Source organism: Triturus cristatus, chromosome 10 (assembly GCF_964204655.1).
Source record: "Triturus cristatus chromosome 10, aTriCri1.1, whole genome shotgun sequence".
In the NCBI taxonomy this organism is placed as follows: Eukaryota; Metazoa; Chordata; class Amphibia; order Caudata; family Salamandridae; genus Triturus; species Triturus cristatus.
In genome coordinates, this window is record NC_140593.1 from 923,481,914 (window position 1) to 923,497,371 (window position 15,458).

Below are 15,458 nucleotides of genomic sequence, written 5' to 3' on the forward strand. Positions count from 1 at the left end.
GAATAACTGATACAAATACACACTCATCCAGGCAGCCACTCTCACAATTACTGACTCTCACATCTAGTTACTTATATACACCATCACTCACATATACTGCCCTGAAGACAGAGTTTTTTCTCTTACCTGCGGAGTCCCTCAGGTTCCGCTTTAAGCCCCACTCTTTTCAACGTCTACCTGAGTTCCCTTGCACATATTGTCACCCCAATTTGGGTGCAGATTGTCACCTATACAGATGATACTCAGTTAGTCGTTTCCCTGAACAAAAATGACAACTCTGGAATGACCCTTATGTCCTGTCTTGAAAAAGTGGCTAGTTGGATGGATACTTCCTATTTGAAGCTCAATGGAGCTAAAACAGAAATTATGCTTCTCGGCAAGGTGGGGCTTCTGAATATAGACTCCTGGTGGCCTATCAGTCTAGGACCCCCCCCCCCCACTCCGAAAAAGTCCATAAAAAGTTTAATAGTCGTACTGGATGCCAATTTAGATTTTAAGGAACAGGTGTGGAAAGTTGCAGGCACCTGCTACAGTCTTCTGCGGATGATTAGGAAAATTCTCCCCATTCTACCTTTCTTGGCCAGAAGACTGCTAGTACAAGCATTGATCCTGTTGAGGCTGGACTATGCGAATGCTATCTATCTTGGAGCTTCCCTGTCCACCACTAAAATATTGCAGACTGTTCAAAACTGTGCAGCCCGGCTTCTTTTAAATGTTCCTAAACGCATCTCAGCCAAACCTGCTTTGACTTCATTACACTGGCTTACAATTTAAGAAAGGATTCAATTCAAGACTATGGGCCATATGTATGAAGGCAATTTTGCGATCATAAATGCCGAAATTCGCAGAATTTCGGCATTTGCGATCGCAAAACAGCAGTGTCATATGTATGACACAAACCACCCCATGCAAAATAAGGAATCGCAAATTTAGCAATTCCCTATTTTGCGATTGCATTTAAGGAATCGCAAATTGTGATTCCTTAAATGCAATGTAAAAAGCACACAAAAAGTGCAATTTGGACTTAAGGAATCACAAATTACCACCAACTTCAAGTTGGTGGTAATTTGCGATGTCTTTGAAAAATGCACTTTTATGCATTTTTCAAAGTGCCACATCTGCACCCATGCTCATTTCAGGGGTGCAACAGGGTGTCCTTTTGACACCCTGGCACCCTTGAAATTGCATTCCCAATTTGCGATTCTCTAATTGGGAATCGCAAATTGAGAATGTCTTCCCATTCATCCCCATGGGCCTCTAGGCCCATAGGAATGAATGGGGAGGTTTTCCTTAATTGCAAATTGCAATTTGCGATTCGCAATTAAGGAATATGTAGGATTCGCAAAATTTATTGCAAATCCTACATACATAGGGTTTTGAGATTCTCAAATAGCGATTCGCAAAAAATCGCTATTTGAGAATCGCAAATGGGCATTTTCATACATATGGCCCTATGTCCATCGCACATAAATCATTGGAAGGAAAAGGATCCCTGCTGACCCAGGCTATGATTCAACCCTACCAGCCCAAAAGAGTCCTAAGATCAGAGGGTAAACACCTTCTAACAGTCCCAAAAGTTAAACGAACAAGAAGTGGGGGCCGTATGTTTTCGTATTGTGCTGCCAAGCTGTGGAACCGGGTTCCCTTTTATATCTGCTCTCAACTTAATCACCACCATTTTCGTAAACATTTAAAAACCTTTCTTTTCCCCTGATATGTTATGAACTTGATCTAGTGTTTCCTTAGCGCTGGGATGCCTTTGGGTAACCAGGCGTTCTATAAGTGCTTCCTCATTAATTCATTTACATATGTAGAGACTTGCACATGTACCACTGAGACATGCATTCACTCACCAACACACCCACACACACACTCACCCACCCATACAGTTGATTCCACAAGCACTCTTGAACCCATGCACCCAGTGAATCAACCACTCACACATCTATGCACAGTCACACACCTCCCACCCACCCACACACACACTCAGGCAGCCATACAAATACTCAGGCAAGCAATCAATAACCCATATAGACACTCATGCAGCTACTCACCAACCCATGCAGCATCTTACACAACAAAAGACAGACTGATACAGACTTTCACACAGTTTAGTCACTAACCCATGTATTCAGTAAGACACATTTAATCACTCACTTATACAGTCACACACTCATGTACCTACTAAATCCTCCATACAGACACTTATACACCCACTCATTCCTCAATACAGCTTGGCATATATATAAAACAAAAATAAACTTTACAGAAACACACAGTCACTGGATGATGTCATCAGTGATGTCATTTGAGATATTATCAGTGATGTCATAAGTGATGTCACTGACCATGTCATGAGTGATGTAATAGGTGACGTCATCAGCAGTGCATTGCAGGGGCGCAAGTTATAGTTAGGTGAACTAACTATAACACCGGAATTTCTATGGTTTTGTATGAGTGAAATGTCCAACTAACTATAACGTTCCTGAAACCTATGGTTTTTTCAGTTAATATATATATGTAAGCCTTCGCCACTGCATTCCAAAAGTTAGATTGACGAAACAGACCCGATATCAGTGCAAGTTTCTTTATTGAAAATCCGATTGGCCGCACTCTGCTCGTCCTACCAGCATGTTGCCCCAAGGAACTGTGGTCCATGTAGTAGCGACGGCGATTACGCCTGTGCCAAAGTGTTCGATGAAAGTATGTGTTGCATTAGCCATCCCTGGACACGTGTTTCGAGGTAGTTGCCTCTCGTCAGCAGGGAGTAGGTGAGTGTGTGGGGTTGCCGCGTAGACTGCCAAAAAAGTATTATCAGGTAAAGTACCACTCATGGCGCGCAGGTGCTGGTCCAGGGCTCGTCAGCCCAACGGCTCAAGGGAGCCTTAATACCAAAAATCCGATTGGCCGCACTCTGCTCGTCCTACCAGCATGTTGCCCCAAGGAACTGTGGTCCATGTAGTAGCGACGGCGATTACGCCTGTGCCAAAGTGTTCGATGAAAGTATGTGTCGCATTAGCCATCCCTGGACACGTGTTTCGAGGTAGTTGCCTCTCATCAGCAGGGAGTAGGTGAGTGTGTGGGGTTGCCGCGTAGCCTGCCAAAAAAGTATTATCAGGTAAAGTACCACTCATGGCGCGCAGGTGCTGGTCCAGGGCTCATCAGCCCAACGGCTCAAGGGAGCCTTAATACCAAAAATCTGATTTGGCCGCACTCTGCTCGTCCTACCAGCATGTTGCCCCAAGGAACTGTGGTCCATGTAGTAGCGACGGCGATTACGCCTGTGCCAAAGTGTTCGATGAAAGTATGTGTCGCATTAGCCATCCCTGGACACGTGTTTCGAGGTAGTTGCCTCTCGTCAGCAGGGAGTAGGTGAGTGTGTGGGGTTGCCGCATAGACTGCCCAAAAAGTATTATCAGGTAAAGTACCACTCATGGCGCGCAGGTGCTGGTCCAGGGCTCGTCAGCCCAATGGCTCAAGGGAGCCTTAATACCAAAAATCTGATTGGCCGCACTCTGCTCGTCCTACCAGCATGTTGCCCCAAGGAACTGTGGTCCATGTAGTAGCGACGGCGATTACGCCTGTGCCAAAGTGTTCGATGAAAGTATGTGTCGCATTAGCCATCCCTGGACACCTGTTTCGAGGTAGTTGCCTCTCGTCAGCAGGGAGTAGGTGAGTGTGTGGGGTTGCCGCGTAGACTGCCAAAAAAGTATTATCAGGTAAAGTACCACTCATGGCGCGCAGGTGCTGGTCCAGGGCTCGTCAGCCCAACGGCTCAAGGGAGCCTTAATACCAAAAATCCGATTGGCCGCAGTCTGCTCGTCCTCGTCTTTATTGTAAACCCATTTTGTCGGTCATGCCGCGTTTCAGCCTCACAAGAGGCCTTGATCACATGACGCTTTCAAGAGGAAGTGCAAAATTTAAAGTGCTAGGTGCAATGAGTAGTGTCACATGAACAATAGACATAGAAGAATCATTTGTAAATACTCAGCAAATGACTAAATGAAATTCTGTTACAAGATGATAGCAGAAAACAAGTACGTTTTTTCACATAAAAACATCATAGGATGTTGAGCATGCTTCAAAATGACCTTACTGTTTCAGAAAAATCCGGAAATTCATGAAATATAAATAACACTCATAAAAAATATATAAATATATATATATCCGAAAATTTCCTAACGTTACACCAGTACTTAATATCTTGAGATATACATAATAAGACCCCAGTGGGTATTGAATCAATGTTATAAGTACAGGGACCAGCATGCTAATAACATTGCATAGGCTAAATCCAAATTTCTTAATAAAATCAATTTCACCATCAGTAAAAGGTATAAACATTACTGATCGGGACAGAAAAAGTGGTCAATACTGTAGTCATAAAAACTGTTTAAAATACCAAAAAGTTTCCATAAAAAGATCAACAATTAAGAAAAAGCATAGCCTAAAATACCATAATGAACAGATAATCATGCAGTTAAAAAGTTTCTGCCCGATTGGGCATGGTACTATGTTCTAATGTCATGGACACTGTAATAAAGTGCAATAGTGCAGAAAAAAATGTGCTAAACACCAATGGTGACAATGTAAAAATATATGTGCGAGAATGGAGGCTGCATCATAAGAGGAATTCATTAAAGCGCAGTATAAAACAACAGTGCAAATCATGCAAACTTGTTTCAAGCATGTATAAAAATCCTCACTAGCATTAAGACCATTCGGTGTCTTAGTATCTAGTGTCAGGATATACCGAGTTTCAAATGCTCACAGGCAGGCTTCACGATTTTCCCCTCTTCTAAGTGGCATAACAGTGTCAATCACAAACAATCTCAAGAGATCAGAGTTGTTATCATGAGACTCTTAAAAATGACGTGCCACCGGATAGGAGGCATCACTGCTGCGAATAGCCCTAATGTGCTGGAGTATCCTCTTGTGAACCTGCAACTTGGTGCTACCAATATATTGCAGGCCACAGGGACACTCCAGCACATAGACTGCAAATTCAGCCTTGCAGGTGAGAAATTTGGAGATGGTAACAGGGTTGTCATTAAACGGAACTGCATGAGATGTTTTGCTGACTCCCTGCTTGCAAGCTTTACAGACAGTACATTTGGTAAATCCCTTTCGAGTATTTAACCAAGATTTGGCAGTGGTCAGTTCAGGGCTACTCTTAACCAATGCGTCACTCATTGATCCGGTGTTGCGGAGTGTAATTTCTGGAGTAGCCAACATGAGACTGCCAATAACGGGATCATTGCACACTAGATTCCAGTTCCTTCTAAAGATTTTACGCAGCGCCTGATGTTGCCTGTGGTACGTTAGTACCAATCTAGTGATAGAGGTATTCCTACTGGTTTCAGTGGCTGCTTAAGAGCTTTTACTAGTAAGAGCCACATCCCTAGGAATGCTGTTGGCCTTGCTTATGGCTTTGACGACCAACTCCCTAGTGTATCCTCTTGCCACAAACCGATCTAAACTGGCCTTTTGTGCTACATCACATTTTGATTGGGTGCTGTAAATGCGCCGAATACGCAACATTTCCCCAAAGGGAATGCTGCGTATAAGGTGTCCTGGATGATGACTAGTAGCTTGCAATACAGTGTTGCCCGCAGTGGGCTTTCTAAAGAGTCTGGTCTCTAATCTGTTATTATGGATGAAGACTTCAACATCTAGAAAGCACACACTGGTGTCACTGATATGTCCTGTGAAATGTAAATTAAGCGAGTTGTTATTGATCACATTGATGAGATGAAGGGCCTGCTGTTCAGAGCCCCTCCAGATTAAAAACACGTCATCAATGTATCTAAACCAGTATGCCAAATGATGAACAAATTCCTCAGCTAGTGGGCCACGGAGGACATGCTGCTCCCAGAGTCCCATGTGCAGACAGGAGTAGCTCGGGGAGAAGCAGGCCCCCATAGCAACACCTCTAATCTGCTGGAACACCTGAATGGAGAACATGAAAAAATTGTTACTAAGACAAATGGAGATCATAGATGCCAGCATCTTGTTGTGACTGTAAAACTGTATAGGCCTGGTACCCAAATAATACTCTACTGCCTTCATGCCATCATGATGGTGTATGCAGATATAATATACATATATATATATAGTACCATTTAGTTCTCTAACTGATCAGACAGCGGATTACTGGTCAATTGAAAATGTAAATTGCACTTCGAATATTTTTGATGCTAGCCAGCTATTTTCCATTAAGCATTTATTGGACTTCTATGGCCTTACCCGAGTATCTGACTTCTTTCTCTAAATATATTAACATATCAAAACATAGTTTACCGCATAAACCTCCGCTAATATATTGTCAAACATTATGAGGGCAAATATGTTTGACTGATCTAGTAAAAACAATAATAATGTAAAATGTACTTTCCTCATTGAGAGCTCCTATAGATCTCAACATTTTTTATTTAATGAGCCATTTTAGAAAATATTTCCAGACTATTGCATCATCCTAATATTTGACTGAGACAAAAAAAAACATTCTCTTGCCCATCCATAAATGCTTTCTGTTTCTTATTTAAACTTAATTTTCTTGCTCTTTAAACTTGAAAGTTATTTTTGTTCTATCATCACGGCAATGGATTTTAGTTAAATCTAAATCAAGACTAAGGGGTCTATTACGATGGCGGACCGTAACGGAAAAAGGGACTGCCCGTCATAAGTGTGGTGGTCCTGCGATTGGCATTAGGATGCGCCCGCCACACTGGCGGGCTAATCCCGCAATTTTTACATTGCGGCAGGCGGTGCTGTCAGCAGCACCCGCCGCAATGCAAAAAAGGCATGTTGTGCATTTGCATGCACAACGCGACAGGCACCGCAGAGTGCCTGCCACCTTGTGCATGCAAATGCATGGGGTACCATAGGTACCCCCCATGTGCACACCCCACCCCCGAACACCCTGGGGGCCCGCAACAGGCCCCCAAAGAAAAAAACGCATGTTTTTCCATGGCGGAGTCTCCGTCATGGAAAGGCAATTCAGCGCCTTGATACTAATATGGATGGTATTGCTGGACTTTTCCGCCCGGTAGATCGGGCAGGTTGCCTACCGGCGGGGGGGTCCCCGGCGGATGGGTAGAGCATCCCCCGGGGTCACCCCTTCCATCGCAATTTGGCGGGGAGAAAAGTAATGCGGGCGGTGACTTTTGGCGGCCGGATGGCGGTGGTGATCTGCCCGCTATTATAAGAGCCCCCTATGTATTCCATTTAATTAAATTAACACCACTTAACAACTCATACTAGTAGTTTATTTTCATTACCAGTGCAACTTTTATTTTAACAGACTCATTCCATATTTCCAGAAATGTATTAATATTGAAGAGTTCTTTCTTTTTGTTCTGCATTCAGCCAAATCCTTATGATTATATTGCTTTCTTCTTTCCCTCTCCTCATCCTACTTATCTTTTCCCCCTTCTCTTTCCTCTTGTTGTCTCCACCAATTTAACTCAATGCAACCTATCTTCATCTCAATCATCTCCCTACTCCACAAGTTTTCAAACCTCAGAAATGGTTATTTCAGACTATCCTAAGACCCTCTTCAACACTAACATTAATTAAAAAGAATATGCAGCCGCAGTCAGTGCAGATAGCAGCAGTGGGACCGGGTAAGGGCAGATTTCGAGGGACGATGCTGAGGGAAAATATATCATTTATTTTTTCTCTCGGCATCGTCCCTCGAAATCCCGCCTTGCCCGGCCCCACCGCCTCACTTCTGTTACCTGCATGGACCACGGCTGATAATATGTTCTGCAAATCTCTCCAAGAAATGGCAAATAAATGTCAGTCAACATTATCTTCTCAGAGAATATCCAGAGACATTTGTTGCTGATCGACGAAATTATTTTTTGCAGGGTAACCTAGAAAACAGATATTATTTTCTGCAATGAAGCTGGTTACAAACAAGAGATTTTTCTTTTTTTTTTTCTTTTACTATTAGGGAATTTAAAAATGCGAAATGGTCATAGCCTTCTCAGGGACCCTTCTTTGTAAGTCAATTTTAAATATATATTTTTCATCAATGGGACAATCATAATCCAGCATATCACCATTCCCTAATCTATTTCCACACCTGATATCAAATTACCACTTTTAACAACATCCAATTCTTTTATTTCTTCTATTGTAGTTCTACTTTTAATGATTGCTAGTCATTCAATACTTGCCTGCCTCCATTACTTCTCCTGTGTTGCTATGTATGAATTTGATAATACAATTCATAATACATTTCACCTCTTGCTTAGTTCTGCCCACAGATCTGGTCTAGCTTTGAAATCCAAGGAACTTGTATTCAGTGCTGGTTCCACTCTGCTTCACTCCTATATCTCATAAACCTCTTCCGCAACTATGACACTTCAAGTCCTCTCACCAACCGTACTCTAAACCTGGGGTCATATTCATAAAGAAAGAGGCAGAGTGAGGCATTAGCCTTCCTGGCTTAACATCTCACTCTGCCACTTCAGAAACGCAGGGCTGCACCATGTTTACAAGAATATGGTGCAGCCCAGCGTTTCTCCCTGCGTTGGCGCTACACTTATCAGCCTAGCGCCAATGTAGGCACCCTTGTACCATAGTGCAAGGGTGTCTGCGTGCAGGGGAAAATTGTTTATGTACAGGAAAGTCCCCCTTCCTGCATATAAACAATCTTGAAATGCTGTTGTGTGACTTCTATGAGTGCTGCCTAATGCAGTACACATAGCAGTTTAAAAATTACATTTTTAAAAAGTGATTGTTTATGTGCAGGAAGGGGGACCATCCTTCACATAAACAAACATTGGATTTTTGCTGTTTTCATGTGTGCCGCACAACGCAGCACACATAAAAACAGCAAAAACAAGGAGAAACGAATCATTTATCCTTGTTGCGGCGGGGTAAGACCAGATTTTCATTGGTCTTAATTCTGGCGCTGCCTCCTATTTCCACCACCCTTGTAAATGGGGGCAGCATCAGATTCAATGGGTGTTGCAGTGGAATGTCCACTGCAACACCCATTGCCCTCCCCTTTCACGCTTAGAATAGTGTAAAAGGGGCCCTTATTTACAAGGCAGCGTTAAACCATGTTCAGTGGTTTAAAACGCTGCCTTGTAAATAAGGCAAAGCCCCTATAACAACAGGAACATCGTAAAAAGTGACATTCCTGTGGCCATAGGGGCTTCTAGATATGCCCCCTGATGCCATTCGGATTACACCTTATAGATAAGAACCTTCTATGAAGTAGTTTACAAAGTTGCAGATTTCCATTCACAATTCCAAGGACATCAGCTTAACTGTGGAAGCATGGATTCTGTTTGTGGAATTGAAGCTTGTCTTGAAGAACATATGCTCTATAAGTAAAGTCATTGACAACACTTTGAGAATAAAACACTGCTCCTCATACACATTATCATCTTCTTTTTGAAAACTCCTGTGCTACTCCCTATTCCTGTGAGCAAGCAACACCAACCGCCTGCCAATGCTATCCTAATGTCTCCTCACTTGATGTACATGATTTGCTTAATCACTATTACTTCAATTCTCAGATAATCTGGGTTCACTTGTGCTCCAAGAAAAATTCAATATAGAAATCATATTTCTTTCCATGAATCTCCACCTCCATTCTGACACCAAGGCTGAAGAAACAAAACGACCATTGTTATTGTCTTGCACCAGGGCCTGACTGGGACCCAAAACCCGCCCTGGCAAACTGCCTGGGGGCCGAGGGGGTGCGGCTGAGCTGTTTGCAAGGGCTGGTTTCAGCCGATTTTGTTACCGCGGGCTGAAATTGCAGGGCCCCGTAATAAAAACGAGCCCCCAGGGGCCCAAAATCGGCTCCCACCCTGGCGGCCCACCATGGAAATGCCCAGTGCCCGTTACTGCCAGTCAGGCCCTGTCTTGCACACATACAGATCTGCAGTAAAATTGACTAGCTATAGCTTGGACTATTATACTCACAACATAGATATTTTGTTTGGCAAAAATTGAATGAATGACATTTCTCAAACCAACATGGATAGTCCTGTGCATTAAATTTCATCATTTACTACAATAAAGAAGAGAAATCAGATGGAGGTATAGCTGGACTTATAGTGATACCTGACACTTTAACAAATACAATTGTAATCTTACGTCACCTGCCAGTGTCTGGTTGTGCAGCGTAATTTTCAGAAATCTGTTTTTACTGTCCTCCAGTGGAAAGATCCTCCTTGCTATAATAATGTAGGAGTGCATTTCTACTCAATTAATTATTTTCTCTTTTGTTCTCTATCTAGGTGATCCATATTTTTATTGGGGAGATGAGTCTGGCTCAAATGTCTCTAGCTTCTCATCTAGCCTTATACCTATTATAATCAGCTGGCGTTTTAATGGCTGGATTTATTATCCCATAACAGTAGATGGGGCAGCTCACTAACACTTTGAGAAGGCCAACCCTTTGGGAAGCACACCAGGGGGCATAGCATCAAGCACGGCGTTAAAATTATCACCGCTTTAGCGGCAGAAAACTGCAGCTAAAGCGGCGATAATGGACTTGATAAGATGCCGCAGAGAATTCCAATAGAAGCCCATGGTCACACCAGAACATGGGCTTCTATGGGAACTCTCAAGGGCATATTATCAAGCCCATTATCGGCGCTTTAGCGGCGATAATTTTAACGCTGTTTCTTGATAATATGCCCCCAGGTTTTTTCTGTGTGGCTTTCCCGATTTTGTGGAGAAAACTGCATACATTTCCCACCTGATTTGTCTGGGTGTTAGGAGCTCAGGGTTGGGATGATAGGGCAGGAGGTTAGGGCAGGGTTATACTTGTCTGGGGAGCAGTGTCTGCTGAACCTGTTCTACTGCAGACACTACAATTGCAAGCCTGTAGACTGTTAGAATTGAGGAAATGCGTTCTTAGATCATTTATTTCAGTTAGCCTCCACGAAAGCAAAAAATTTAAACAAAAAATGCCTCTGTGTAATTATTCACTGTTGAACAAATTGGAGAAAGAAAATCTCTCGAAGCAAGATAATGAACGTGGAAACAAAACCCACCCTGTTCTCTTTTGCAGAAACTGTTTTCTAGTATAAAAACATGTATAAATTAATTTTCGAGGCTAAGTTTGCTTACACTTGAGTCCTCATTACAAGTGGCTTACACATTCTGATGGGCCAGGTAACAGGTTTTACCAGGCCCATTGGAATGATATGTTATAGTTTTTCACAAAGAGATTTCCCAATCTGAAACTCTAGGTAAAGGCATGATAGAATCCGTGCTTAAACACTGATCTCTGTAGTAAAGTCTTGCTTCTGGTACATCCACTTAAATGCTCTACTCTTGCCGTTCCATTTCCCAACTTCTATCTTGTTTTTAGAAATGTTCATTGTTCCCTACTGTTGTACCTGGCTTGAGGAGGTGCAAATTCTTGAAGGAAATCCTTGTATACCAATGTAAGTAGACCAGGCGCCACCGGTAAACAAGTAAGAGAAGTGCGGTGCAGTGGGCGGGGGAAGTCGACAGACGATGGGATATGGAAAATTAAATATAAAAATAAAGAAAACCGCTAACATTGCGCTTGCCGCATCACCGAGTCAGAAATGTGGCAAAAGCAAGGTAAGTGATTTTATTTATTTTTTAATTTAATTTGACCTATCTCATCGTATGGTGACTTCCCACCCTGCCCCGTCCCACTGCTCTTACCTGTGCCGACCGTGCTTGAAGTAGACTGAGATTTGTGTCAAAACAAATGGGGCATGGGAGGTTGCATAGCAATGCCCATTAACACATGTATTATGCCCTATTTATGCAACACAGGGGCATATTATCAAGAAACGGCGTTAAAATTATCGCCGCTTTAGCGGCAGTTTTCAAAGCGGCGATAATGGGCTTGATAATATGCCGCAGAGAATTCCCATAGAAGCCCATGTTGACACCAGAAGATGGGCTTCTATGGGAATTCTCCTGGGCATATTATTAAGCCCATTGTTGCCGCTATAGCGGCAGTTTTCTGCCGCTAAAGCGGCGATAATTTTAACGCCGTTTCTTGATAATATGCCCCACAATACTTTGTGTTACTTTGGCGATACTTTCCAGTACAAAACTTGTTTTGAATCTTTTTTGTAACACAAACCCAGTGAAAAGTTTTGCTAAGTTTGGTCCATAATGTTTTTGACTTATTTTGCAACATGACACATTATGCATTTAGATCCTGAATTTACAAGTGTGGGATGGATACACGGCTATTTTTTAAAATGTAAAGTCAGTTCTTCAGTTGAGATTCAAAGTTATCCTCGGGGTATTCTTTGTTATCTCAGAATATAAAACTAGCTACCATTTTTAAAAGAACAGAAGATCAGTCAAATGAATCAAAAGGGCAACGCTTGAAAGATAAGAAGTTGAGGCTGCATTATTTATGAGTATGAAATGGTTGCAGGAAAGACATAAGACAATTCTGTCTGATTTTCTTAATAGGAGGTGACATTTTAACCCTGCTGGCTGCATAAAATCAAATGGTAATTTCAGATAAAAATGTATTAGCTGTCTCAAATTTAATAAATTAATGCATTATATAGTGCAAAACAGTAAAAAGTCTCAGTGCAACGCCAGCAGAGGGTGTGGACTACACCTTTGCCTTTTATCAGTATTCAAGTGTCCATAAAGTTAGTTTGTTCCTCAGAATGTGTCATGCATAACTCAAGGGCAGTGGTGGGGGGAACGTGGGATGGAAAGGGTGCTGGAAGCACCTCTTTGCTTCCCTTACTTTCCTTCCTGGTGTCCCTTTCACCTGTCCCGCTGTTCGACCTTACTATCTTACTGTTTCTCTGTGCTGAGGACCTGGGCCCGTCCGGGGTCGTACACTCACACTCTCACATTTAAAGTTAGGGTAATTGTGGTAAGGTGACGTAAAAATTGAAGGAAAAAGTGTGGCTGCACTTTGTGGACTTTCCTCCTACTTTCAACTTATCCAATGTTGTCCGGTGACGTCACTTGTGAAAACTGCGACACTTGTGGCTAATGTTGAGTAAAAACATGGCTCTGCAGCCTGCATTTTCTCTTCGCATTATCTAATTCTGAGTATTTTACAATAAATTGCACATGCTTTTTGAAAGGAAACGAGCAGTCCCAATACTTAACTGACAAAGCATCCCCAGGTACTGGTCCATAAGCCCTGGTCTGCTCCTTCACTGCTGCCATTACGGGGAAAGCTGCGATTTATTTTCCTCAAAATAAATCCATCAATTTACGGGATGCATTCACAACCTACTGGTCATTGAATTATTTCACAGCTCTTTCAGCCTTCATGCAGTGGCATTTGGTTGGCACTTCCCAACCTGTCAGGCTACCATAGGATCTGACTGCCTTCCAACAAGCAACAGAGCCCTTATTGCCAGGGCCAGACAGGCCGTAGCGGGTACTGGGCATTTTCCTAGTAGGCCGGAGGGATGTGGGCTGGTTTTGAGCTGTGGGGGCCGGTTATGTCACTGGCTGCTGGTTTTGAGCTGTGGGGGCTGGTTAAGTCACTGGGGGCCGGTTTTGCAGCAGTGCTGCAATATTGGCCCCCTGTAACAAAAGCGGGAGCTTATTTCTAGCACCCCTCTCCCCTGCTCCCAGGGCCTGTCCAGCACCAGTCTTCCAGGGCTGGTTGCTGTTCCCAGTCCGGCCCTGTTTATTGCCCATGTGCCTTAGAGACTCCATGGACTGGACTGACCTGGATCAGAACATGTACCCCGGTACCCCTTGAGGAATAGTAAAATTGGGTGTCTGTTGGGCCGGTGTCATTGCACTGCTGTCCACAATTATCAATTGACCACTGATAGTTGTGGGGGAGTTTTAAAATTATGTCTTCCAGTGAAAACTTATTTCTACTTGATTTCCATGCAAGCTCAAACATCAAAGGGCATGACAGTGGAAACAAAGGGCCTCATTTATGATGTCCCTTGCGCCACCAGAACGTCACTTTTTGTGACGTTCCATAGCGCAGGAGCCAGCTCCATATTGACGAGGCAGTGCTAAGCCACTTTTTTGGGCTTAATGCTGCCTCGTAAATATTGTTTCCTTTAAAGCGGTTTTCAGCGTTAAAGGGGCCTGCAATGGATATTGCTGGCGGCGTTCCCAGCAACATCTATGGATTTTTGACACTGCCCCAGATTTACGAGAAATCGTAACTCTGAGGCAGCATCAAAAATGTTTGCATCCCCAGGGAAGCGTAAGGGAGGCACAACGAGGAGAAATATCTTTATTTCTCCTTGTTTTTCCTTTTTCAATATAGAAAGAGGAAAGCACCTCTGGTTTCCCTTCTTGCACAAAAATAATCATCCCTGCAACACAGGCACCCTTGCACCATGGTGCAAAGTGCCTGCGTTGGCGCACAACAGCCCATTGTGCGCCGCCACAGGGGAAAAGGACAGGAATGTGCCGTATCTGATAGATATGGTGCATTCCTGCCCTTTTCTTTTGCCGTAGGGCAACACAGCAGGAAGGACTTTGCCGCTGCCCTATGGCAAAACCTCATAAATGAGGTCCAGAGTTGGGAGGAAAGGTGGCCTTACGGCCAGAGCTGCCGATTTCGGAAATGGGGAACCAGAGACAAGTTTGGCGTGGCTCATATGCTTGTGATTCAGAGCAAACCACTTCTCTGTGAGTCTGTAAAAAGAAATCTGACCTTGTATTATATATTCTGCTGCTCATATAAAGTGCTCTGCAGCTTTTAGTCAAACTTCAAACTGTACAAAACTGACTTAAAAAATATTCTGCACAGGAGTTGATTGTAACCAGATTGCCCATGGGAGACTGCAAGCATTTGTGCTTTCTACAGGTAATATTTATGACAATATCAGAGAAATCCATAGTAAGAACTGGCCCACCAGACCTCAAACAGGCCCAAAGGCAGCTAAAGAAAGCAACCCACACACTACCCTTTCAGACCAACCCTTACGGCACTACCAGAATGCCCTACAGGCCATTCCAACCCTGTTTTTTTCTGTGGACTGCATTGTAGACAGATTTGTAAAAACCTTGTAAATAAGAATAAGGACATGGAACTGGATAAGGCCTTATAATACATTTACTCTCCTTAGTACATGTGTTATCTGCTGTTTTCTTTCAGTTCATGAAAGGCCTGTTGTTCTTGGCGGGGGAAACACCAGACACGACAAAAATATAGTCCATGTTTCAGAGCCATACAAGCATTGCTGACAAAACGGAAAACAAGAAGTACTGGTACTCACTGTCCCTGATTAACTGTTTCCTACCAAGAAGGGCTGGTATTCTCCCTTTGAAAGTGTTGTACTCCTGCTGAGAAGTGCAGACTTTAAAGCTCTTTCTTCCACTGATGACGTCATCATGTTTCTAAAAGTAACATCACACTCTAAAGTAGTTACATGACAATTTGGCCCAGGAGTTGACTGCATGCCCTTGGCCTGCGACGGCGCAATCTGCTACTCAAATGTTGAGGATTAATTTGAAAAACAATAGGTCCTTCAAAA